The sequence below is a fragment of the Manis javanica genome, chromosome 8, assembly GCF_040802235.1.
Source record: "Manis javanica isolate MJ-LG chromosome 8, MJ_LKY, whole genome shotgun sequence".
Lineage (NCBI taxonomy): Eukaryota > Metazoa > Chordata > Mammalia > Pholidota > Manidae > Manis > Manis javanica.
This window is the reverse complement of record NC_133163.1, coordinates 75,735,448-75,762,776: the sequence shown is the minus strand read 5'-3', so window position 1 is coordinate 75,762,776 and position 27,329 is coordinate 75,735,448. Positions and strand designations below refer to the sequence as shown.

Genomic DNA, 27,329 nt, shown 5'->3' with positions numbered 1-27,329 from the left:
CCGGCGGGAACCGAGGAACCCGAAGAGAAGCCGGAAGTTTGCCATCTTACTGGTGGGGACCCTTCATTCCCCCCTTTCTCCTCTATGGGGTTGTGGACATTGCTTTCTCTCTGGCTGCTTCTTGCTGAACAGGGGCGGAGAAGGGAGTGAGGGCTTGAGGATTGGGAGGAAAGGGTTGATAGGACTCCCCGCAGTAAGGATGAGTAGATGTGGACTTCTTCAGGTTTGGAAATCAATGAAGGTTCCCTGTAACTATAGGTTGAGGACCTGTTGATTCTAATGGTGCTAAGAGGATATGGGAGTCAGGAGCCAGGCGTCTGCGGCCATTGTTTCCAGGAACAGTTTCTAGTGGAGAGAGGGGTCCATCTCAGCGTGTGGTGAGGAGGTCACCTGAGGTTGAGGGATCTTCTGTGGCCAGAAGCTGGTAGTTCCTGAGTAAAAGCTGGTTGAAAGCTTGATTAGAGATTTTTCTGACTTGGGATTTGATGAACTTTATTATACAGGGTAAGAAGAGACAGGCGAGAAGAATGATTATTATGGGGCCTGCGATGGGCCAGAGCTAGGTGAGGAGGGGGTTTGTTAGTATTGAAGAGAATGGGTTGGAATTAGAAGCAGAGTGGAGGCTGGAGGCAAGGTTGGTGAGTTTGGTGATGTCAGTTTCTACAATGCCAGATTCGTTGATGTAATAGCAGCACTCTTCTCAGAGGAAGACGCAGGTGCCGCCCTTCTTGGCTGTAAGCAGATCTAGGGCTCGCCGGTTTTGAAGGGTGACTTTAGCTAGCGAAGTGACCTGTCTTTGGAGAGAGGCTAGAGAATCGGCAGTGGATGTCAGGGCTCTCTCAAGTTTGGCATTGAGATCTCTAACTGCCTATAGAGAGTGACCCAAGGCTTCTCCCGAAAACCCTGCCACAATGGCTGAGGTGATCAAAGAGCTACTGACCATGATGGGAAGGAAAGCAGCTCTTTTTTGTGCGTGAGGGCAAGGGAGGTTGGAGCTCAAGGAATTCTGCCATGCTGTAAAGTGTTAACTGTGGGATTAGGGTGACGAGAATGCAGGGTGTATCGGAGTTGAGAGGCAGTGAGTTGAAAAGACTGCCATTACACTAAAAGAAGTGTCCCGGTTGCGTAAAAGTCTTAGAGCCGGAGGTAGGGGTGTAGATAGTGAGGCAGTGAAGTGCACTGGAGGGGGGTGGAGTTGGGCAAACACAATGGTGGATGGTGAGATTATCTGCGCATTCTGGTTCCCAGAGGGGTATGTCTGCCAGGGGGCAGAGGGGTTGTCTTTCTGCATGGAAGGAGTAGTTGGAAATATTAAGGGGCATGGCGGCCAGCAGTGGGCGCTGTAGTGATGCACACAAGAAACAATTGGCTGTGTTAAGGGTGTGGTTGAGAAAGATGGTGGTGTCCTGAATGAGCTGTAATGAAGAGTAGGAGAAATGGGAAGAGGGGTGGGGATAAGAAGATGAAGAGGCGCCGTGAAGAGTTTGGATAATGACTTTTTTGGAATGTCTGATATCTGATGCAACTTGAGAGATCTGGGAATGAGGGAAGATACTTTTGAGAGATATGAAGGGTACCGTGGGGGGTCGAGGACCCCCTGTAGTAAACTGAGGCTGTGACTCTGGCAGCCCATCGAGAGTCCCAGGGATCTGGGATTGATAAGGAGAATGAGCCGTTGGGATATTTCATGAAACAGTTGGAGGAGTAATACTGTGGGTACTGGAAGTTACCCATGTAGTGAATGGCTCAAGACTAGTAGGGACATCTCTTGTAGGTGTCTGGCCATCACCTGCAATAGGCTTGTTTATGGTCATAGAGGAAGCAGAGGTAGGGAGAATAAGGGTAGCTGCTAGTGAACACCGGTGGAGGAGGAAGGTGGAGGTATAAAGGCTCAGAGCAGCTTTTCAGAGGGCAGTCTGGTGTGGCAATGAGGGCAGTAACTTTTGTTAGATGCTGTGTGTAAGTCTCTCTGACTTTGAATCGCCATCCCAAGGAGACTGGAGTGGTGGGGATGACAATAGCAATGAGGAAAAAAAGCGAGAGAGCAGTAAAGGAGGAAAAAGTCATGATTCGGGTATGGATGGCAAAGGGGGTGAACGGGATTTTGGAGGAAAGAGGACAGTAAGGTCAGGAGTCTGGAGGGAGGGAGAGTCTGTAAACTTTTGTAGGTTAAGAGATCTTTTAGGTGATGTGGGGACAGAATGGTAAGGGGCGCCCTGAATGTCAGTTTATGAGCTTCCTTCTGCAAGAGCTGCCCAGCAGCTAATGCTCGTAGGCAGGGGGCCCGTCCCCGAACTGTGGGGTCTAATTGCTTGGAGAGATAAGCTACTGGGGCAAAGGATGGGCCATAATATTGGCTTAGGACTCCTAGAGCTTGACTGGACCTCTCATGAATGTATAATGAGAAGGGCTTCGACAAATCAGGAAGATGGAGATCTGGGGCTTCCACAAGGGCTTGACGGAGCTTAATGAAGGAGTGTCGGGGTGAGGAGGATAATGGTTTTTTAGGGGGGCTCTTGCTGAGGTTGTATAGGGGTCTTGCCAACAGGGTGCAGGGAGAAGTTAGGGATCTATGTTCTAAAATATCTAGCTAGGCTTAGAAAGGGCCTAGAAAGGAAAGGATTTCTGTCTTGGTTTTGGGAATGGGCAGGTCAGAGAGGAGCCATTTTCTGTCTAAGGTAATGGACTTTCTTTGTTGAGATAGAAGGAATCTGAGGTAAGTGACAGGAGGGGAAGAGATTTGAGCTTTGACGGGGGATACTCGGTAACTTCTGGAAGCTAGAAGGTTAAGTAGGGAGGCAGTGTCAAGTTGAGACTCTTCTCACGAGAGACTGCAGAGTAGAAGATTGTCCATGTATTATAATAAGGTGGACTTGGAGTGATCATGATGAAACTGTTTGAGGTCCTGAGCTAGGACCTGTCTAAAAATATGGGGACTATCTCGGAAGCTTTGTGGCAAAACTGTCTAAGTGAGTTGTTCAGAATGTCTTGTGTATGGGTCCGTCCAGGTGAAGATGAAAAAATCTTGGGAGCAGGGATCTAGAGGGATAGAAAAATGGGTCTTTGAGATCTAGGACTGAGAAGTGGGAAGCCGAGGCAGGGATCTGCAATAAAAGGCTGTATGGATTTGGAACTAAGGGATGGATAGGGACAACGGCTATGTTGATGAGGCGGAAAGATCTGTTGGTTTTTTTAACAGCTAATATGGGGGTATTAAATGGGGAGTGAGTGGGTCTGAGGTAATTTTTGTTTAAGAGATCTTGAATGATGGGTTGGAGGCCTATGAGGGCTGAAGTGGTTAGGGGGTATTGGGCCTGACAGATATTCTGAGAGGGATCACGTAATTTGGTAGAGGCAGGGGGACATAGGGCCACAGAGGGGCTTGCAATGTCCTAAACTTGGGGATTTGCAGGGTGTATGAGGGCAGAACCGGAGCTTTTATTGGGTAGAGGGGGGTCGTTGGCTATGAGGGCAATCAGAAAGGGAGTACTGGGGGCTGTGGGAGTGGATATAGTTATGGAAACGTGGAGGAGGGAAAGGATGTCCCATCTTAGTAAAGGGATGGGACACTGGGGCATAACCAGGAAGGAGTGGGAGAAAGGTATGGGATTGTCTTGGATTGTGCATAAAAGGGGGGGGGGTTTAATGGGAAAATCTGTTTACCTCTTACCCCGACTATAGGAGTAATGGCTGGTGTGGTAGGGCCCCGGTATTCTCGCAAGACTGAGAAGGTGGCTCCTGTATCTAGGAGGAAGGAGATGGGGTGACCGTCTACTGTTAAAGTAACCCTGGGCTCCTGTTTGGTGATGGAAATGGTCGGGTGAGAAGCTCCCGGGCCCCATCAATCTTCTTCTGCCAGCCCCACTACGGCGGGCTTAGGATGGGGGTTGTTCGTCCAGCCTCCCCTTCGGGTGGTTGGGCAATCCCAGTGGCCCTTTTTGTGGCATCTAGGGCATGGGGTGGTAGGAGATCTAGGGGAGGGGCACGCCCTTGACTAATGTCCCTCTTTTCCACACTTGAAACAAGCTCCTGGGGGGGTGGGGCTTGTTTGTAGAGGGACGCCCAGGTTGTGGTTTTATCAGCTGGGCCAACATTTGGAAATTGGCCTGATCAGCTTTTTGTTTAAGGCGTTCTTTCTCGTCCTCCCAGTTATGGTAGACTTTAAAGGCCACTGTTAGGATCTCAGTCTGTGGGGTAGTGGGTCCCTGTTCTAACTTTTTGAGTTTAGCTTTAATGTCGGGGTAGCTTTGAGCTAGGAAGTATGTCATAAGGACATGTTTTCTTTCAGGTGTTTCTGGGTCTAGGCTGGTATACTGTAATAGGGCTTGAGTGAGTCTATCTAAGAACTCGGAGGGGGTTTCATCTCTCTTTTGAATTATGTCTTGGAGCTTTTTAAAACTGACTACTTTACAAGCTGCCTTTTTCAGACCTGCTATTAAGCAGGAGGCAAAAATATCTCGAGAGTGGAGACTCATGGCGGTGTTATAATGTCAGTGTGGGTCTTGTTCGGGGACAGCCGTGGGGCCAGGGGGATAGGTGGGGTCAGTCCTGTGGGTTTCGGTAGCCAGCCTGCATTTGGGTGAAGTCTCAAACTCGTCTACGCTCTTCAGGGAGGAGAGTATTGGCTAGGAGCATGAAAATGTCATGATGCGTGAGGCTGTAAGACTGGAGGGTCCATTGAAACTCCCTGATGTATGTCATGGGATCAGTGGAAAAGGAACTTAGGCAATTCTCTAGTTGGGCTAAATCTCTCAAATGCCTTTGGATCCTGCTACCTCCAGGAGGGGGGCGATAATTTTGGCAGGCTCTCGGGACCAAGTCTGAGGGGGACTGAAGGGTTCTGGCTCAGTCTGTGGGGGAGTGATGTGGTCTAGCTGCGCCTATTTAAGCAGGTCCTGAAGTGCAGAAGGGGGGCAAAGAAAATAAAGTAAGGTAGAATCAGACCCACATGTTGCCAGCCTGCAGCCCAGCTGCTTGCTTCTGCTGCTTTAGTTGGGCTTGAACTCATGACTCTGAGGTTAAGAGTCCCATGCTCTACTAACTGAGCTACAGCAGGGCTCCAGTTAATTACTTATGGAATGTGTAAACAGAATGTTCTTTTTTCTTTATTCTTGCCACATCGGCAAGTGGGGGAAGGGCATAGCTAGAAGCAGGGGCGGTGTTTCTACACATCTTCAAGGTCTCCTTATTTTCAGAGTGAGAAGTCTTGGCAAGATATGTTTTTGTGGACAGATAACTTCTAAGGACTGCACCGGTTTTTGTTTAGCTTGTGCTTTCCCATGCTGCGTTCAGACATGGGGGAAGGCACTTTCCCATTCTCCCTACAAACATGTGAGAAGACAAAGGCGGTCCCTAACAGTGGAGAAATAGGTGATGAAGGCAAAGACGGAGGAGGCCCCTGGGACCTAATTAAAGGGGGGGCTGAAAGGCTCAGGCTTAATCTGTGGGGGACAAAGGCAGAGGAGGTGAGATGGGGGAGGAGATGGTGGGGGAGGAAGGGAGAAGGGCTGTTGTAGGAGAAGAAGGGGAAGGGAGTGAACGGGAGGCTTCTGCGGGGGCGGCGGCTTGCAGGCTAGGAGAACTTGGGAGGGGGCGGGGAGAGGAGGAGGCGGAAAGCTTCGATATAGGGAATCTCCTTCTATTTTTTCAGGTGCTGGCAGTAGGTAAAAAGATCGCGAGTGATGTTAGGATCAAGAGTTCCCCCTGCGGGCCATTGGTTGTTATTGTCTAGGGGGTATGTCGGCCAATCTTGGGAGCAATATTTACGGAGAAGTTTTGGTTTTATATCAGGCGTCAGGGAGAGGGTAGCTATATGCTTAAGCAGGCATTCAAGAGGTGAACTTTCAGGGAGGGATGAGGAGGCTCCCATGGCTAAAGGACAGAGAAGGAGACAAACAGGGGAAGATGAACGGAGATCCTCGGACTGGAAGCAGACCGCAAGGAGACAAAGGGCATCCCCGATGATCCTTGGTGGTCTGCAGAAACTCGTATACGAGTCGGAATTTCTTAGGAAGTATGGGTCATCACCCAGACTTCCCTAAGAAGGCAGAGTGCTGGAGTCACGGGGTACCTAGCGCTAGGAGTTTTCAGCGGATGGAGCAGAAGGAGGAGGGGGGGAAAAGGGAGCGTTCTCATCCACAAAGGAGTCACCTCGTTTATGGCTGTTGGAGGGGGGTGCCTGAGAGTCTGCCGCAGCCGTGAAGGCCTGAGGCGGGGATTTATGGCTGTCAGAGGAGGGGCCTGAGGGTCCACCGCAGCCGTGAAGGCCTGAGGCAGGGAGAGTTCTCCCCTCATCCCCGAGCGTCAGGGCCTTGCTGGACGATCACAGTCTATGGCACTGCGATAGCTCGGAGAAGAGTGGCCCACCCCAGGGAAATTTTGCTTCAAAAGTTTCAGCACTGATGGAAGGGACGGTGAATGCGTTTATGACTGTTGGAGGAGGGGCCTGAGGGTCCGCCGCAGCCGTGAAGGCCTGAGGCAGGGAGAGTTCCCTCATCATCCCCGAGCTTCAGGGCCTTGCCGGATGATCACAGTCAATGGCACTGCAATAGCTTGGGGAAGAGTGGCCCACTTCGGGGGGAAAACTTACCTAAAGGCCAGAGAGGAGTGGTGAGTGTGATGAGCCAGGGCCGGAAAAAGAGGACGAGGGCAAGCTGCTGCTGGTGTCGGGGGGAAGATGGGGCCCAGTTGGGGTGTCCCATCTCCCGGGTTTCGGCACCAATGAAAGGAAAGGAGCGACACATAGCAGCAATTCACCGGAGAGTTCTGCTTTATTAGGGAAAGGTGCTGGGTTATATAGGAAGGGGCATGAATTGATTGAGGTGTCACTTCTACGGGGCTGGTGGCTGTTGGCTAGGTGCTGGGATTGGGAGGGGAGCGAGAGGTGATTGGGCTTCAGGTGGCGCAGGCGGGAACCGAGGACCCCGAAGAGAAGCTGGAAGTTTGCCATCTTACTGGTCGGGGCCCTTCATTATCCACTTGGAAATCAAAGCTCCTCCAGAACAAATAATTCTTGTACTTCACAATTTCTTTTTCCCAGGTATATTCTTAGAAATATTTAACTTAACAGATTCATATTTTAGAAGAAGTATCAAGAAATTGAAGTTTATTTAACTATCTTTTATTATTTCTTAGGGTCATGTTAAATATGGACACACCTTAAAATTAAAGTTCCTTGTATTAAAATTCAAGTTCCCTGAGGGCAAAGGGACTATATATATCTCTATATTTCAATCTATGACCCTGTAGGTAAAATTGAACTTTTCCAGAACATCTCGCCTGGCTTCAGTACATCTGCATGTCAATAGGCATTCAGAGGTTGGAAAGAAGTATGGCTTTAGTGCATTTGCATCATTCCTCAGGGGCAGAGAGAAGTTCATCTCCATATCAATGGGTAATTACCTGGGCAAGGAGGGCTTATCTGTACCTGAGAGGTGAGGGGGAGGGCCAGTTTTGTGGCTGCTGGAGCAGGAAAGAGAGATGGGCCAGACTGCCGTTTTATAAGCAATAAACAGGTTCTAAACTTTATTTCTCCATTTGACTGATTTTGGTTTTTAGAGGTATTTTTGACCTGGGATTTCCTCTCCCAGGATTTACAGACCCTAACTTATAATGGCATATTATGCCTTTTGTGTGTCCTTCTGGGTAAAATTGCAATTTGAATCTGGTTAGCTCCTCAGGCATGAGGATTATTATGATTTTATTGCTACCTGTATTTCTGCTGGTCACAGTGCTCCAACTTTCTTGCACAGGGGCCATTAAGGAAGATGGGTAGGGAGTAGATTGTGAGACAAGATTTCTGGAGGGGTGGGCTGTGGGTAAAATTGCAGTATTTCCATAATTTCTCGCCTGGCCTTAGTCCATCTCCATATCAATAGGCAAGCAAGAGTGGTGGAGAGAGAGAGAGAAATGCAGCCAGACCTCCAAATAAAAGTTTTTTTTCCCTTGACTGATTTCAGCTTCATAGGTTTTTTTGCCCCAGGCTAGGAATGTGCTTCTGCCCTGGAGCTACAGTTCTCAATAGATTTTAGTTATTATTTGTAAAAAAAGAAATGCCTCTATACATGCTAATTGTGTGGCTTCCTGGGATTCCTTCTCTTTGCGATCATAAATGTAATCTTGATGGACATATCAAGCTTTCTTAGTGTATAACTTTCACCCTTCTGGAGTGTGAGAAGAAGAGAGGATGCTCTAAAGTGATCCTTATTCATGTTAAAGTGGTTATTTCTGATTTGCTGTGAAAGCATTTCCAGCAATTCTAAGTCAGAGCAACATGGGGAAGTGCTTCCTTTGACAGAAGCAGCTTTAAATGAAAGCACTGGTAAAAGGGTGGGGCTTATGGAGAGAATTAAACAGGTGTGAAATTGAAGTCAGAGTGTTAGCCGGTGAGGCAGACCAGAAGAGCACCTGAATTGTGCTGAGCATTGGTGTTAGGATAAATGGACAAGTCCTGGGAGCATTGGTTTTAATTCTGTGGCTTCAACTAAGCTGTGAGTTGTGGAGGAGAAACCCTGGGATATGTCATTAATCAGGGGAATGAGAAATTGGGATACAGCAAACTCATGCAAGCAGAAACTGTAAGGAAATACACATCTGGGGACCTAATGACTTTTTGTTATCTTTTTAAAGCAGGGGTGAGTGGCCAACAGAAGGAAAAAAGTGAGCAGGTAAAACAGAGCTTTTCATCTTTAATAGTCCCAGAAGGAAGGATCTCAGTTCTGAACTGTACTTATGAAGACAGTACGTATGACTACTTCGCATGGTACCGGCAATACCTTGGTGAAGGCCGTGCATTATTGATAGTGATACTTTCAGTTATGAATAAAAAGGAAGATGGAAGATTCACAATTTCCTTCAGTAAAAGCACCAAAAGCTTCTCTTTGCACATCACAGCCTCCCAGCTTGGAGACTCAGCCACCTACTTCTGCGCAGCAGGGGCACAGTGCTCTCCAGACACCTGCAGCCTGTGCCCAAACCTGTGGCAGAGGCTCCAGCCAAGCCCTGCTATGTAAATGAAATACTCACACACACACAAAAAATCTGTTTGGCCATTAAAAATGTCTTAATACATTTAAAAGAACTGAAATTATACAGAATTTATTCTATGACCAAAATGTTGTTAATTTAGAAAATCAATTGCCAAAAAAATGTCCCTAGAAGCTCTCAAACATTTGGAATTTAAGCATAAACTTAAAATAGAAAGAAGTTAAAAAAATTCAAGATCTCATGGTAGTAGGTGATCTTCAGGAGAAGGGGAGTCATTTGCTATCATGTTACATGCAGACTTGACCCAAGACAAAGAGAAGCTGAAGGAAGAAATCTGGTGGGAGGTGGAGGAGTTGGGGGCAGCAATAAAATGAGCTAGCAGATCACAGCAGCATATGTGATTTGCTACAGTGCCTGGGGCCCTGCACCAACCTGTAGAACACACAAAAAATGTGGGTGCTGCATTGCAACTACTTCCCAAGTCTTGCACAAATTTCTTTTGTAGCCAATCCTAACCCTGAACAACACAGGGAGGCAAATTCTAGGAAATATATTTCCAGATAGTTAGGTTGAGACAGTACAAAGCTGCCACAACACACTCCTTGTCAACTTGGCATCCATATGTACCTTTTTAACAGTACTCACTTTTGAAATAAAGAAAATAGAAAATCGTGCTTTCTGCTATATGCTGCAATTAATCCTCATTCAAAAACAAGCTAACTCTTTCCTGCAAAGAGGATTAAAGTTTGTTTATCTAGCTTTGGGCAATATTCTTTGCTTTTCTTAGGGAGTCAAACTCTCCTACTGAGATCTTGTGCCTTAAGTACTGAGATATGATAAGATATATGATTCACTTATAGTACATCTTTTACTACTACACATAGGCAAATAGGAAAGGGGAGTAAGAAATGGTCCATATACATAGAAACATTCATAACAAAATGAAAAAGAAAATTTCAAAGCTATTATAGTCCTTATTCCTGCAAATACAGTTGCAGCTTCTTTTTAATAATATCTCTTCCTTTGCCTTTTCTAAAATCTCTTTGCTCAGTGCAAGCACCTCCACTTACTTGACTTTTTATAAAATAAGCTCCTCATTCAGGAGCAATGCTATGTGGTAAGCCATAAAGTTGCATAAGGAATTCTGCAAGTCTGCACTGTGGTTTTGGCAAAAGCATTACGAGCACTGAAGGTAAATCCAGAGTGTCTATTTAAGTGGAAAAAAATCTTGCCAATACCCAACAAAACTTGATACATTGTGCTCTGGGAAACATCATTAATACCTGACTCTTTATCAGAAGCAATACAAGTCACCAAGAGAAAGCACTGTTAAAGTGGTTAAAGAAAACACACAACTAACTGGCACAAGAACAGACCCATAGATCAATGGAACAGAATAGAGAGCCCAGATATAAACCCACACATATATGGCCAATTAATATATGATAAAGGATCCATGGACATATAATGGGGAAATGACAGCCTCTTCAACAGCTGGTGCTGGCAAAACTGGAAGTGGAATTACTGGGTCATATGGTATTTCTATATTTAGTTGTTTTTAGGAACCTCCATATTGCTTTCCCCAGTGGCTGTACCAATTTACATTTCCAGTGTAGGAGGGTTCCTTTTTCTCCACATCCTCACCAACACTTGTTATTTCTTGCCTTTTGGATAGTGGCCATTCTGACTGGTGTGAGGTGATACCTCACTGTGATTTTGATTTGCATTTCCCTGATGATTAGCAATGTGAAAGATCTTTTTGAGGGTCTATTGGCTATTTTGCATTTCTTCTTTGGATAAATGTCTGTTCAGGTTATCTGCCCATTTTTTAATCAGGTTATTGGGTTTTGTTTTTTGTTTTATTTAGTGTTGAGGCATATGAGTTCTTTATAAATTTTGGATGTTAACCCCTTATTGGATAAATGATTTATTAATATATTCTCTGATACTGTAGGTTACCTTTTTGTTCTGCTGATGGTGTCCTTTGCTGTACAGAAGCTTTTAAATTTGATGTAGTCCCACTTGTTCATTTTTTATTTTGTTTCCCTTGCCTGAGGAGATGTAACCAGAAAAAAACTGCTTGTGCTTATAGTCAAGAAATTTTTGCCTATGTTTTCTTCTAAGAGTTTTATGGTTTCATGATTTAGATTCAGGTCTTGGATTCATTTCAAGTTTACTTTTGTGTATGGAATTAGATGGTAATCTAGTTTCATTCTCTTGCATGTAACTCCAGTTTTCCCAATACCAGTAATTGAAGAGGCTGTTTTTTCCCCATTGTATATTCAGGACTCCTTATCATATATTAATTGACCATATATGTGTGGGTTTATTTCTGGGTTCTCTATTCTGATCCATTTTACCCATGGGTCTGTTCTTATGCCAATATCATACTGTTTTGATAACTGTAGCTTTGTAGTATAACTTGAAGTCAGGGAGTGTAATATCCCCAGTTTTGTTCTTCTTTCTCAGAGTTGTTTTGGCTATTCAGGGTCTTTTGTGGCTCCATAGGTATTTTAGGACTATTTGTTCTAGCTCATTGAAAAATGCCATTGGTATTTTGATATGGATTGCATTGAATCTGTAAATTGCTTTGTTCAGGATGGCCAAGGAAGTTAATATTTATTGAGCTTATTATATGTCAGATGCTGCAGTATGCACTTCAGATTCATTGTCTAATTCAAACATCCAAACCCTATGAGATTGGTTTTGTTGTCCCATTTTTTATATATGGGAAATGAGACATAATTTTCCTAACTGTGAAAGCATCTCTTCTATTTCCAGTCAGAGTGTAGCATCATAGAGGGCTCCTGCGGAGCAAGATTTGGAATATGGAGAAGCAATTTGCCCCAGACCAGGGTGGCTGGATGTCTCAGTAATGATGATATTGCTGGTTTCAGCTGGAACCCAAAGGAAACTGGAAACAAGGTGCCCGCCTATGTTCACTGTGCTCCAGGATCAATAGATGAGGAAATCATGCACTAACTAGTTAACAGTGCTAAATGCTTTAGCAAGTCTCCTATACTTTTGTGCTGAAAAAAATAAGGGGCTACAGAGAAATATGAGCTATTGTTCCTTGTGCCTCCATAACAAGAGTTTTGCCCCTTGCCTTTGCACTCTCTGCCTGTAATGCTGTACTCCCAAATATCTGAACCTCCTTTACATCTTTACTCAAATATTACCACTTTGTGAATCCTTTCTTTGAATCTATTTTCCTTCCTTGAGAATCAGGCTATAGCATATTCCAAGTATCAAAAACAAAAGCAGTTCTTTGCTGAAGCACTGCCACCTGGTGTCCTGCTAAAATATTTTGTTGTCTTCCAGTGTTCATAGATTAAATTACGGTGAATAATCGAAGTTACCATTCCTGAATCAAAGTCAGAAAACTTCCCATTGCAGTAATCATGTGAGACAGGGCCAGAAGGAATGGCTGATTTTTATTTTCTGCCCTGACAGATGTGAAAGTGATTGATTTCAAAATGACAAGTATAATAGAGGGATGATTTTGGCTGAAGAGTGATAGAGTATCTTGGAAATAAAGCTTAGCATTATTGTACAAGGTGGGGAGTTTTTCTCTGTTAAGTGAAATTGTGTTTACTGCCATGCCTTTTGTTGTCATAGAGTAATATCCTGAAAAGTGGGATCAAGAGTTCATTGATGGATTAAAAAAACACAGCAGGGAATACTGCTTGGTATATACTCTTTCCATGTTGTAATATGCCATCTAATCTCTCTGTATACCATTGTAATGCACTGGTTTCCTATTAACGGTAAGAAACATGAGAGACCATATATATTTTTGATGATACATGAAATATGCTATGTAAACTGCAAAATATGCCTCAAAAAAATATTAAGTTTAATGTTGTGACTAGACTGCCCCGGCCGGTGGGGAGTTCAACAAGGGCCTGAAGGGAAGTTAACCTGGATGAGAGACAAACCAGACACAAAGAAGGAGACCAAGTTGAAAGTCTGATCAAGGTCTCAAGGTTTATTCTTACAAGGTAGATTATATAGGAGCTAGGAGGGGGAAACAGCCCCAGCTGAAGTGGCAAGTGTTATCTAGGTTGCTAGGATACCTAACTGAAGAATGTTCTCTCGAAAAGATCATGGTGGGGGGGGGATTACTGAGAAAAGACAGAATGTTTTACTAAGGAGGAGATGTTATCACGGCAACTGCTTAATCTCTATCCCAGTGGTCTAATTGCAAGCTGGGTCAATTGATCTTTCATAAACAGGGCAGGCTTGAGAAAGTAGAGACCTAGGCGAAAAGGGTGAGACCATTGTTTCTATGGCCTATGGCTCCTGACATTTCCCCCCTTTTTTTATACAAAAGAGGGGGAGGCCCGCTATTTAGCGGTGGGCATTAACCAATTGGGGGAGTAGTGACCTGGCTCCTCCGAGACTCCCCATTGATGGGGGTCAATGTTGGCCCTTAGTATCTTTTGTGGAGGGGAGGAAGGGCATATTTATTTTGGATACCAACCTCCATGCAAGCCAGGTTTTTCTCTCAGGGGATTAAGAGGCGGTTCATGGACCTTCCCTTGCGATGCTTAGCTTTGCACCCACATTGGTGCCCATATCACACTCACTTTATTGTGAGCCGATATGCATAGGTCTGAATCCTATGCAGCTTCTAAAGGAGAGGAGTCATCTGGCACATCATAGCCTTGGTCCGTCAGGTCAAGCCGGTGATAGTGGACTTGTATCTGTCTGCCGAGGGCAGTATTGATCTGTTTTCTAATGAAGGTGGTAATTCTTCGGAAGGCCCAAGAGCCAAGGGAGAGCACAAGCATGAGACTAAGGAAGGGTCCTAGTATAGGGAGAAGATAAGGAAGAAACCCACTCATCCCAGTCCATAGGGGATTTTCAAACAGTTTTTTCTTTCTTTTCATGAGATCTTCTTGGAGTCTTTTTATTTTGTCACGAACTACTCCGGACTTGTTTGCGTAGAAGCAGCATTTCTCTTCTAAGGCTAAGCAGATGCCGCCTTGTTCCGCGGTGAGAAGGTCTAGGCCACACCTGTTCTGTAAGACTACTTCTGCAAGGGAATCTATTTGGTCTTGAAGATCTTGTAAGGTTCCTGAAACAGCCTCAATATCATTAATTAATTGATGGGATAGTTGATTATATTTGTGTATGGCAACCCCTTTCTGCGGTACCGGTCGCCAGACCACCTGTGACTCCAAGAGCGATTAACAGAGGAAGGACAGTAACTGCTCTTTTATGCCTTATGGGGTAGTAATCAAAGGTTGGCAAAGGGACCGGTTCTTTTCCGTCAACTAAGGATATATCAGGTAAAGGGCTAGCAGTGGTGCACTGTCCTGTACAGTTGGTGGGTAGAGAGGTGTATGCCATGTTAGTCCCACAAACAAAGATTTGGTCTTTGGGGGGGCATAGGATACTGTTTGTAACTTTAGTGACAAGAATTTCTGAGCAGTGGCCGAAAGAAATGTTCCCTAGGTCAATATCATAGGAATTATTTTGAAATCTCTGGTACAAGCAGGTTATGCTATCTAGTGATACTGGTTGCACTTTAAAAGGAGAGGAAAGTGAGCAATGGTTATTATTTTGGAGATTTTGTGTGATATTGGGTGTGAGAATAGCTAGAGGCATGGGTGTTCCCCAAGGCAGACAAAGCCAACAATCCGACGCAAGGTCAGGGTTGGTAAGATTAAGGAGTTTGTGAGTTTCTTCAAGCAGGTTGCTCATGGGTGAATTAAGATCGATTCCTCTGGGTTTTGGGAGAGCCAGGGGGTGATATTTTAAGGAAGGATACATATACTCTATGAGTTGCTCTATACGCTGTTGCACGAGTTGTTCATGAGCCCTATCCGATGGACCTCCTCAATCGGACACATGAATAGGTGACAAGACCTTCCAACAAACAGGTTTTCCTGGCATCCCTGCACAACTAGCTGAAAGTGGTGGGTTATGGGAATGGTTCTGTACAGCATCTCAGCGGGTTGTCTTTAGAATGGCTGTGAGATAAGTCTGGTTTTTATGATGACAGCTCTGGACAGAGTCATAGCAACTACTATGCATTTGATCTTGGACTGTAAAGGTGCCAGTGGCATTGCAATTACAGGGTATTGATTTCTTGTCAGCAGTTGGTGTTACGGAAGGCTTTTTAACGCATTTCCAAGAGAGTTGTTTCCATCCTCTGCTAGAGGAATATCCTCCTGCAGGGATATCTGCTGTGAGATATGCTGTCTTATCCTGACAATCTATGGGTCCTCGGGTGGTCAATTGGGGTCCAGCTAAGTATTTTGTCCCTTGAGATGTTACTTGTTTATGTCCTTCTATATTGGGTTCCAAATCCTGTATTCCTCCTTTACAATCACATGGTTGTCCAAATAGCTGCATATAGATTTGTTCTTTGTTAGGGGGTGATTGAAACCCCCCCCCCTGACAATAGAGAGGGAATAGTATACTTACCGCGAAGAAGGTGAAAATGTGAGAGTTGATGGGCTTCATCTTTTTATAAGGTGCAGTTAAGAAGTGTGAAGACGCCAACAAGGATCCAGTAAGTGGTAACAAGAATAGTCTGCTGTACAAGGGTCCACTGGGGAGGGGTGGAGGCGGCGAGTCCTATGCTTAAGATAAAGGCAAGGACTAAACCAGCAGTCAGAATCTATGGAGAGAATAAGAAAAAGGGTGTCTCAGGGGGTGTCACCACCCTGGACAGTTGGATAAGATTTTTAAAAATCTTCTGGTAAATCTATTGGCTTAATCAAACGCTCTGGCAGCCAGCGAGCAGCTCCTTCTTTGGTGTCGAAAACACAGGCAGATCCCCAGCCCCATATGAGTATGGGGTTGGGGCCATTCCAATGGGAAGTGAGGGGGTCTCTCCACATGACAGTGGCATAATTTTTATCAGTTTGTGGGTGCCAAAGGAGATCAGCTGCAGATTTTCCATGAGGTGTCCAAAGTTAGAAAATTAAGAACAAACAAGGCATGATGAAGAATATTTCTTGGAGAGCCTTTCATGGGATATAAATCCCCCATTTTTAATTTGTGGAAGGTATGTTTAATAGTTAGATGGGCTCGTTCAACAATCCCTTGACCCTGGGGATTGTACGGTATGCCTGTAACATGTTTAATTTGTAATTGGAGACAAAATCCTTGGAATTTTTTTCCAGTATATCCAGGACCATTATCAGTCTGATAATCTTGGGTTTTCCCATGACACTAAGACAATTGAGTACATGAGCAATAACATTTTCTGAAGCTTCTTCAACATGGAGGCTGGCAAAAATAAATCCACTAAAAGTATCTACAGTAACATGAAGATATTTAAGATTTCCGAATGAGGGGACGTGTGTTACATCCATTTGCCAGATCTCATTGGGAACTAGGCCCCTAGGGTTCACACCCAAGTGAGGAACAGGCAGGAGAGTGACACAATTTGCACATTGTTTAACAATCTGACGGGCTTGTTCTCTAGTAATTTTAAAAAGAAGACGCAAGGTTTGAGCGTTAAGGTGGTGTAAAGAGTGAGCTTCTTTGGCTTGAGCCACAGGATCGAGCTCAGCGAGAAGGGCAAGTTGGGTGGCTTTATCAGTCACAGCATTGCCTGTGGCTAGAGGTCCAGGAAGACCAGAATGGGCACGAATATGGCTTATATAAAAGGGATGTTGCCTGGAATGTATGCATTGCTGGATGGAAAAAAACAGAGGGGTGGCGTTCGTAGTGGGTTTTATATAGGGCACGGTCTCTAAAAGGGGAATGGATTGAGCAATATAAGCACTATCAGTATATAGGTTAAATGGAGTATTTGGGAGTTGTTGAAAAACTTGTAAAACAGCGAAGAGTTTAACCAATTGAGCGGAGTGGAATGGGGATTGTAGGGAAGTGGTTTGATTATATACGGTGAAGGCTTCCACTCCGTTGGAGGAGCCATCGGTGAAAACTAGGGGGGCATGAGGAAGGGGTTGGGAGGAGGTCAATGTAGGGAAAACAAATGGTTGGGTCCTTAGAAAATGGAGAAGCTTGTTAGCAGGGTAATGATTGTCAAGGGCTCCCTGGAAAGAGGTGCAGGATGTTGCCCATTCATCATCATTCTCTATCAACCACTGGATTTGGGTAGGGGAATAGAGTAGGACAATTTTGTTGGGGTTTTTACAGAATATTTTCCTGCTGTGGTCGTGTCCGATTTTTATCAGCTCAGCCACCGAGGAGGTATAGGGGATAAGGACTTTGGGTGGCGAGGCAGGTAAATGGACTCAAAAAAGGGGCCCCTCTTGCCAGAACACTCTGGTGGGTGTAAAATCAGTAGCACAAATGACTGGAGAAGAGGCTTCTCATAAGAGATAAAGGTGACCCTTTGGTTTAGAATTGCGGTTTCCAGTGCTTTTAGGGCTTCTAGGGCGGGGGCTGTTAATGAGCGACTGGAAGTAGGATCTGGGTCCCCTTTAAGGATATCAAACAAGAGTTTGAGCTCTCCAGTAGTTAGCTTGAGATAAGGCCTGAGCCAATTGATATCTCCTAGAAGTTTTTGAAAATCATTTAAAGTTTTTAAGCAATCGGTTCCAAGTTGAACCTTTTGTGAAAGAATCTTTTTATGAAAGAGTTCAAAGCCTAAAAACAAGTAAGGGGGTTTTAATTGAATTTTATCAGGGCTATCTGAAAACTAGCTCTGGTAAGGGCCCTAGAAAGCTCTTGGGAATAAGCAAGGAGTTCAGTGGGGTTAGGACCAGCCATGAAGATGTAGTCCATGTAATGAATTAAATATGTAGAAGGCCATCTTTGTCTAAATGGGTCTATAATTTGAGCTACAAATTTTTGGCACAGCATACGGCTGTTTGCCATTCCTTGGGGCAGAACTTTCCATTGGAATCTTGGCATAGGACCTTTAAAATTAATCACCGGCAAACTAAATGCAAAATGCTTGCTGTCTTTAGGATGTAGGGGGATTGTGAAAAAGCGATCTTTTAGGTCAATAATGATTTTACAATATCCCACAGGAATCGCCACAGGAGTGGGGAGGCCCGGTTGAAGGGCTCTCATAGGTATCATAGCTTTATTGATTTCTCTAAGATCTTGAAGTAACCTCCATTTTCCTAATTTTCTCTTTATGTCAAAAATAGGAGTATTCCAGGGGGAGGTGGTGGGCTTGATATGGCCTGCAGCAAGTTGTTCCTGTACTAACATTGTGGCTGCAGCCAGTTTTTCAGAAGTTAAGGGCTATTGATCAACCCATACAGGCTCTGTTGTTTTCCAGGATATTTTATCTGCATGGGGTACAGGTATGTCAATGGCCATTAGGGTAAATTTTCATAGCCAATTCCAGTTTTTATGGTGACCAGGACCGACTCTTTTGCGCCCTGAGAGTGTTTGCCCAACCTTTGCCCAGGGCGAAAGCCTTGATTGAGCATCTGGTGAGTGACTAGTTCTTTAGGGCTGCACATAATGAGCTTCACTTGAGAGAGAATATCTCTGCCTCAGAGGTTGATAGGTAGGCCTGCAACCACGTAGGGCTGGACAGTACCGTGATTGCCTTCTTCATCTTCCCATTGAATAACTTCGGAGCTTTGTAGGGGGTTGGAGGTTTGTCCAATACCTCTAAGGTGAGTCATGGAAGCAGTGAGAGGCCAAGATGAAGGCCAATCCTTACTGGAAATGATTGTGGCATCCGCGCCAGTATCTATAAGGCCTTCAAAGGTTTTTCCTTTTAATTTTAACTTAAGAAGGAGTCTTTTTTGAGTGATCTCTTGTGCCCAATAAACATCTGATGATCCAAACCCATGGGGGCCTCTCTTTTGCTTATAGCAAGGATTTTTATCATCGAGGGGGAGTAATATTAATTGAGCAATACGTTGGCCAGGGGAAATGGTAATTGGTCCCTGAAAGGCTGTAGCCATAAGTTTAATTTCTCCAGTATAATCATTGTCAATGACTCCTGGAGAAATAGTGAGGCCTTGAATAGTAGAGCTGGCACGACCCAGAATAAGACCAAAGGTGCCCTGCAGAAAAGGGCCAAAAATCCCCATAGAAAGAATTTGAGTTCCCATTTCTGGGGTCAATATTGACTAGGAGGTGGAACAGAGGTCCAGTCTTGCGCTACTGGCAGTTGCTCGGGAGAGGATAGTGACGCTGGATTTTGGGCTGACTGGGGGACGAACCTGACGACCCCAAGGTTCTGTTCCAGGTAGGTTTTGGGGCCCTGGGGTGGGCCCCGTATCAAGTTGCCCTGCTTCGGAGGCAGAGGGTTACTCTGCATGTCAGCCTTGGAGCGACATTCAGAGGCCCAATGCTTACCCCGTTTGCACCGCGGGCACAGGGATGATGGGAGCGATCGTTCGGTCCTAGGGGCTGCTCACTCTCTTGAAAAATGACCTGGTTGCTTGCAATTAAAGCAAGTCTTGGGCTTGGCTCCCTGAGTAAAATCTTTAAGAACTGCCCCTATGGCTATTCCAATATTGCGAGAGGTCGGGTCGACATCGGCACAAAGTTTTATAAAATCAGAGACATTTCTGCCGCAGCGATGGGGACGCATAGCTGCTTGACAAGCTGAGTTAGCATTTTCCAAAGCAAGATGTGTAATGAATTCATTATCTGTTTCCTCCCTTCCCATGAGGCATTCGGCGGCCTCTGTAAGGTGGCCTATGAATTCACTGTAAGATTACTGCAGCCCCTGTCTAACCTTGGCAAGAGAGGTGACGGCTGACCCTTTAGAAGGGAGGCTCTTCCAGGCCTTAAGGGTTGCATGTTGGATTTGTGTAAGTAAGCCTGGAGAAAACTTAGCCTGTTTTTCATTTGTGTCATAGGGGCGATCGCCCAGAAGTTTGTCTAATGTCCAGGATTTGGAAGGACCGCCGTCAGCCATATTGCGGCGGGCAGTATCCTGGCATCTTTCAGTGTAATAAGCTTTCCATAAGAGAAAGTCACCCCTTGTTAAGGTGGCTTTAGTTAACATGCCCCAATCATTAACTGTAAGCCAGTTTTCGCTTAGAGACTCTAACAATGAAATAGTAAAGGGGGCAACAGGGCCATATGAGGAGACAGCATTCTTTAAGTCTTTTATATTTTTAAATTTTAGGCGGCGGTACCGCTAAGTCCTAATGGTTGAAGTTGCATTCTCGTCCTCTCCCTCAGTGTTTTCTGACTCAAGCTGGGCTATAGGCTCTTCTGCGTCCGTATCTCCCCCTTCTGATTCTCGTGGTTCAGCCTCATTTGACTCTCCTTCAGTCGGTCTAGTTTGGGATTGGGTCACCTGGACGACATGAAGGGTTTTATTTTTGGTTTTAACTTTCTGAAAGGGGGGAGCAGAGGGGGAACTTATTTTTATTTTCTGAACAGGAGGGATGGGGGGGAGCTTATTTCTAAGTCAAGGTCACGTAATTGCCTAAGCAATTGGGATCTCTCCCTTTTGATCTAAAGGAGTACCTTAAAGGACTGCACCTCCCAAGAGAGTTTAACAGTGGCTTGTCTAGTTATTTCTTCTAGATCAGGTTGAGTACAGAAAGGGGGTGGTATGTTATAGGGTGGTGGACATGCACCTAAAGGTGCTTGAGGGGGCCAATCAAGATTATGGTGCTTAGCGGCGGCGTCTTTTAGTTCGGCCTCCTCTTCAGGGGAGAGGGGATCATCATCAGGGCTGTTGGACTTGAGACCGGACAGGACTGGGTAAATAGATTTTGGGGGGCGCCCGCTAGATGGCGGATCATTATTAACCTCGGACATGGGAATGGAGACAGAGGGACAATTAGAAGCTGGGGAGGAGGGACGAAGGTCCTTGGGGACCTCCTTTTTGTGGAGAGAAGTCTGACTGGTTTTAAACTTCCCCATCAGATAATTTTCGCTATCATCAACAATCTTTGAAACATCTGGGTGACAGTGGCAGACCTGAAACACATCGTTTATGAGATTCCAATAAGAAAATGCCTGTACTGGGACCTTCTCAGGGCCAAAGGAACAATAATAATCATTCAGGCAGTCGCCAACTCGGCGCCACCGTTTTTCATCTATAGTTCCTTCCTGGGGGAACCATGGGCAGACATCCTCTAGCAAGATAAAGAATTTAACTAAATCTTTTTTCTTAACCCGTATTCCTCGTGTCTTGAGAGAAGCCTTAAGTCCCTTAACAAATAAGTCATGCTTATTTAGTGTTTGCCCCATGATTGCGTCGCTTTCCTTACCTTTACCGATCTGTGTCACAGGCGGGTACACCTGTGGTGATCTTCGTGCGGATCTTCACTCACCGGCGGGGTGGCGATCCAAAGAAATAAGGACGGCCATCCATATGAGCGACGTCCAGATCAGGCTTCGTACCTCGAGCCCCACGTTGGGCGCCACTTGCCCCGGCTGGCGGAGAGTTCAACAAGGGCTTGAGGGGAAGTTAACCTGGATGAGAGACAAACCAGACACAAAGAAGGAGACCAAGTTGAAAGTCTGATCAAGGTCTCAAGGTTTATTCTTACAAGGTAGATTATATAAGAGCTAGGAGAGGGAAACAGCCCCAGCTGAAGTGGCAAGGGTTATCTAGGTTGCTAGGATACCTAACTGAAGAATGTTCTCTCGAAAAGATCATGGGTGGGGGATTACTGAGAAAAGACAGAATGTTTTACTAAGGAGGAGATGTTATCACGGCAACTGCTTAATCTCTATCCCAGTGGTCTAATCGCAAGCTGGGTCAATTGATCTTTCGTAAACAGGGCAGGCTTGAGAAAGTAGAGACCTAGGCGAAAAGGGCGAGACCATTGTTTCTATGGCCTATGGCTCCGGACACCAGACCTCACTGCAATTTCATACTGTATCTCCCAACCCTTCAATATTTTATGTTGCATGCATCTGGTTGAGTGCCTAAGATAGGGAAGTTATTCTCCTAGGTAATTTGCATGTGTACACTCATTAACTCTTACTGGAACCCTTAAAGGTTTGTTCCATCCTTCTTTAGGGAGGTGGTATAGCAAATCTTGGGCAAACTACTTAATGATTTTTGTGCTTCAGTTTCCTCATTCTTGCAGTGTGAGTATTGATGGGCAGTAAAGGAGAGTATGAGTGGCAATGCTTAGCCCAGTATACAATAAAAAGACACTGGCTACTTAAAGAAAAGAAAATTGGATATAAGAGAGGTTAAATATCTTGTCTGGTGTTGCAGAGTAAGTGACAGAGTGGAGCTTCCCTCCATATCCTATTTCGAGAAGAAATCTTTCCTTACTCCAAGAGTAACTATTACAGTGCAGTATTGTATTGTTTATAGTGCTTACCATTATTTAGAATTATCTTATTTTTAAAACATTAATTTCTTTAATTTGTTCTCCTCCCACTACATTGTAGGTCTTTTCTATCCTCTCCACTACTGCATCTTGCCTGTTTGAACAATGCCTAGAACAGAGAAGGCACCAGCAAAAATATTTGTTGAAATGATTTCCCTCATTTGTGGAGTATAACAATGAAGCAAAACTGAAGGAACAAAACAGCAGCAGACTCAGAGACTCCAAGAAAAGATTACCAGTTACCAAAGGGGGGAGGGTGGGTGGAGAGGGAGGGAGAAGAGGACTGAGGGGTATTATGATTAATACACATAGTGTGGGAGGGTCACGGGGAAGACAGTGTAGCACAGAGAAGACAAGTAATGACTCTGTGGCATCTTACTACGCTGATGAACAGTGACTTCAATGGTGTATGGGGGGGACTTGATGTAAAACCTTCATAAGAGTATGTATCTTGTTAAATAAATGTGCAAAAGATAGAGTTCTTGCAATTCAATAAAAGATTAGGCTGGGCTAATTTCTGTGTTATTTGTCTGGAATTGTCAAGATTTCTACCCTGCAAGTCACTTAAGGTGAGATTTAATTTGTGCAATATATCTGGTGGCCAGTTGGCTTGGCCTTTATTTCAGGTAAAGTGGGTGGTTATAAATTGCATATTCTGCCCTACTAGTTGTAGGAATTCTTCCTCTGTTGGAGATACGTCCTTCTTGTTCTGGACACTGCCACTCTAGGATGTGAGTGAATTTATCAGTGGACCAGTATTTCCACCTGAAATGAGCTTCACGTTAGGTGGGCTCTCTGAGTGGTGAGGTCATGACCTTACTGTCCTATCACTGTCCATCTGAATGCCCTGATCTGGAGAAAGAAAGAACTTGACTTAGAGAGGTTCCATTCTAGCAGCCTGTCCATCCCAAGCCCCAGCTCTTATACTTCTAAATTAGAAGACATTACTGAGGCACTTCAGGATTTCCTTTATTAACCATACTTCCAATTTTTTTCTTGGGAAGGAAAGCTAGAAGGTAGCTATTCAGATGCCTTCCCATCCTGTTCCATATTTCAGAACATGAGTTGAGTGTGAATATATGGGAGACACTGTTCCCTAGTTTTAGCAATTACCCCATGCTGCTTCCTTAGTTTATTCTAATTGATTACAGAGAAGATTTTGAAGTCAGTTTACACCACAAATTTCTCAGAAGTAGATTTATACTCTGAACAATCTTAATGCTATATTGTACTATTGAAATTTCCAAGGATGTATCTTATTTCTTCAAGTATATTTTGAGCTTACAGGAAACAGAGAATGTTTTTTTTAAATAATTTTCAGAGCTCTTGAGGAGGTTCTAGACAGAAAAATCACATGACTGTTCAAACAAATATCTGTACATTGAATCAAACTAACATTATACCTGGACTATGACACAGGCAAAATAAACCATAATTATTATTTACTTTAGACAACTTTATTGAGGTATAATTTACATTTCATAGAATTCAGCCATTTAGAATTTACAATTCAATGACTTTTAGTAAATCACTGAGTTATGAAACCATCACCATAATCCAGTTTTAAGCATTTTCATTATGTACCCCTAAAAGATCCAGCATACCCAAATGCAGTTATCCCTATTCCCACCCCTGTCTCCAGGAGAAACCATTGATCTTCTTTATACCTCTATAGGTTCTTTTTCTGAACATTTCATATGTATGGAACCATTCAAGATGTGATCTATTGTGTCTGACATCTTTTCCTTAACATAATGTTTTTGAGATTCATCAGTGTTGTAGCATATATTAGTATTTAATTCCTTTTATTGCTGAATAGTAGTCATTTGGTGGGTATACCACACTTTGTTTATCTATTCACTAGCTAATGGACATTTGTGTCATTCCCATGTTTTTTGGCTATTAGGAAGAATAACCACAAAATAGACTCCTATTATTTTTAGAACATATCTTCTCTAATATTTAAAACATTTACTGAGAATTACAAATGTAGACAGCATGGCAGATTCCAAACATCCTAGACTGCAGAGCCAGAGAGACATATGTTCTGATTCTTACTAGCCCCTGTACCAGATGTTTGACCTTGAGTTCACTACTTACTCTCTTTGAGCTTTAGTTTTCTTATTTGTACTTTGGGAATACTGTTATCTCTATTGCATGACTTCTGTATTAGAATAATGTGCATAAAGCAAAAGATAGTTTAGCACATAGTATGTATGCACATTTATAATTAGGGGGAAGTGAAAAGTTTAAAAAAAGTTTTTGAAACTTCATATAAAAGATTCCTAACAGAAATGTTTTCCCTGTCACTGATTGCCATCCCACTCTTTTTAAAGTTGAATAATAACAATCTGTGATTAGGCAGTCCACTACTGAAAGACTATCAGTCCTCCTTGTATTGTAAATTTATGGGGGATTTCCTCAATGTTTGTGAAGTTGGAATCAGGAAAGCAGCATTTCATCTCTTCTTTTGAACCACAGGAAACTGAATCTAGGGCAGAATTGGTTGGTGTGTTTCTAGAACATTTACATGACCTCTCCTCTGATTGGCTATGCAAGCAAATGCAGAATCCTGTTTTCTGAAGCAGAATACTCCCCAGACCTAGGCTGCAAACATTCCTCTGCCTGGGATGCTTGGACGGGACACATGGAGAAGAGTACTTCGGTCGCCTCATTGCTGGTCCTGTGGTTTCATCTTGGCCGTAAGTCCTTGGATTGTCAATGACATTCTGAACAGTCTGGGGTGCTTGGTGGTGGGGAAGGAGGAGGATGCTTTCAGGCACCTCTAGGTTTTATTTGGGGATGTGTGAAGAAAATGAAAACTGTAGAGAGACCAATTTCTATGTCTAAACTGTAGAGAGACTAATTTCTGTGTCTGACCCTGTCTTTCTGAACAGGAGTGAGCAGCGTAATGACTGTGGAACAGACTCCTCAGTCATTGCATGTTCAGGAAGGAAAAAGCACCAATTTCACCTGCAATTTCCCTTCCAGCAATTTTTATGCTTTACACTGGTATAGACGGGAACCTGCAAAAAGCCCCAAAACCCTATTTGTAATTACTGTCAATGGAGATGAAAAAGAAGATGGAAGAGTAAGAGTCACTCTTAATACCAAGGATGGTTACAGCTACTTGTACATCAAAGGATCCCAGCCTGAAGACTCAGCCACATACCTCTGTGCCTTGACACAGTGCTCTTCAGGCACCTGCAGCTCATACCAAATGTGCGGCTGGTACTGCTCTGCTACCAGCATCAATGAAGAGTTGTGTCTAGGGTGGAAAAAGCAAATTCAGCAAATTACAGTGTTTTCAATAATCAGAGGAAAGGGCAAACACAGATAAACAAGCATTCTAGTCCTTGTTGGTCTCTCATCTAACTGGACTGTTATTAAACACCACTAACCTTGACTCCCGCCAACATATTAGCCATGTAATTGAGTCTGATCGCTTGCCTCTTCTTTAGCATGATTCTGAAAGAACTAAATGGTTACTCAAATGTATCTAGAGTAATCAGGTTAAATTAGAATAACATTTACCCCTCATTGCTACAACCCAATAGCTAGTCATTCTATCAATTTCTTCACATGCATGAATGGAACATGTCCTCTTCTCACACACCTGGCATGGAAATCCACATGTATAATACAAGAACAGGCTATGCTGCCTCCTTTAACCCATTGGGGATTTTGTTTTTGGTTTAGTTCAACTGTCCCTCTACATGAACATCTGGGTTTCATTTCTTGCATGCAGCTATTTGTATTTTAAAAATCACATATGTATCTGAAAGGAGCAAGTTCACTGCTAAACTTGGTTTATCTTCCAGTCTATGCTGTGGTTGTAATATCAAATACATAATCAAACTCTGTGATCTAAGTTTCTTCATTTGAGATTTCCAGGTTTGTGAGGCAGGTGGAATATCTAGTGCTGTGCTCATTTTGTAGATTTCCAAACAAACCCCCAGTTTAATACCCCATTGATATTCAAAAGGCCTCCAGTTCTTGAAACTTTCTGCATTTTGTCAACATGAATAAATATACTTCTGGACCTGTTCATCTTAGAATTTCTCAGCTTTCTCCCAATATTTACAGTAATAATTACTTAGTTCCTGCCCAGCTTCCTAAATTATGTTGCTATTGCTCTCTCTCTCTTTTGGTGGATTTTTGATTTTTGAAATTTCATTATTGTCATTTACTATATGTTTAGGAAAAAAAATGCTACATATTTTAAAAATAAGACTGATTGCATACAGATGGCTCAGACTGGACCCATTTAAGAGATACATATGGAAAGATTTTTTTCTTCCCCAAATCATTCACAAATTAGTAATGAATCCATTTGATCATCAGACTGGAAATGGTTGAATCTGTCAAGTTATTTGAATGTTTGTATAATTGGAAATGTAAAGCACAGGCTTGAGTGAGGGGAACTTATGGTTCACTGTATGCGAGTGTCGGTGGAGTCAACAATGCAAAAGAGCAGTCACTGTTTCAGTTACTCAACTTCTCAAACTGGGTTTCTGCCATTATTGGCATGAAGATCACTGGAAGAAATTTCTGGTATTTTCAGTAATGATTCTGTGGCTTTACCTAACTCTGAATTGGTGGAAACAATAGGCAGGGGGGAGAAAATAAAGGACAAAGTTTGACTCATTTGTGCATTGCTGCAACACAATGCTTCACAGCTTTTCTCGTGTCATAGAGCATATAGAATTGGTTACATTTATACAGCACTTCCATGCAGAATGCCACTTGAAATTGGCCCATGACCCCAACTTCTTTGAGCTGCTGGTTTGCCTTTGGATGTGAGGGCATAAAGCTATTCCTTCACATGTATCAATTCCTGAGTGCAGTGGCACATACTTTGGAAAATCTACTGTTATAAACATGGGAAAAATGTAAATCTGGAGTGCCCAGTCCTTACAGAAAATATCCATGTCTTTATAAAAGTCATGTATAACCAAGGAAATATGGACCAAAAATTCTCAGTTCTTTGGGTTGTAAAATTGACCTGAAACTGAAACTATCTGTTAAATTTTGATTACTTATAGAGATACTAGCATGCCCTTTTAAAAGAGTTTGGAGGAGAAGAATGAGTGAAATATAAAAACCACATGGAACAAGAACTTACAT

General features: G+C 43.7%; 1 long non-coding RNA gene across 2 annotated transcripts in view; it reads left to right on the top strand.

The window, feature by feature from the left end:
• Nucleotides 1-22,435, top strand: part of LOC140843276 (uncharacterized) — a 50,871-nt gene extending 28,436 nt beyond the window's left edge. Inside the window, exons 2-3 of one of the 2 annotated variants that reach the window (XR_012120890.1) lie at nucleotides 21,144-21,384; nucleotides 22,264-22,435. This is a non-coding gene — a long non-coding RNA (uncharacterized lncRNA). Of the gene's footprint in view, nucleotides 1-21,143; nucleotides 21,408-22,263 lie in introns of both variants that reach the window. The other variant, XR_012120891.1, reaches the window with a different exon arrangement.
• The last annotated feature ends 4,894 nt before the right edge of the window (nucleotides 22,436-27,329 follow it).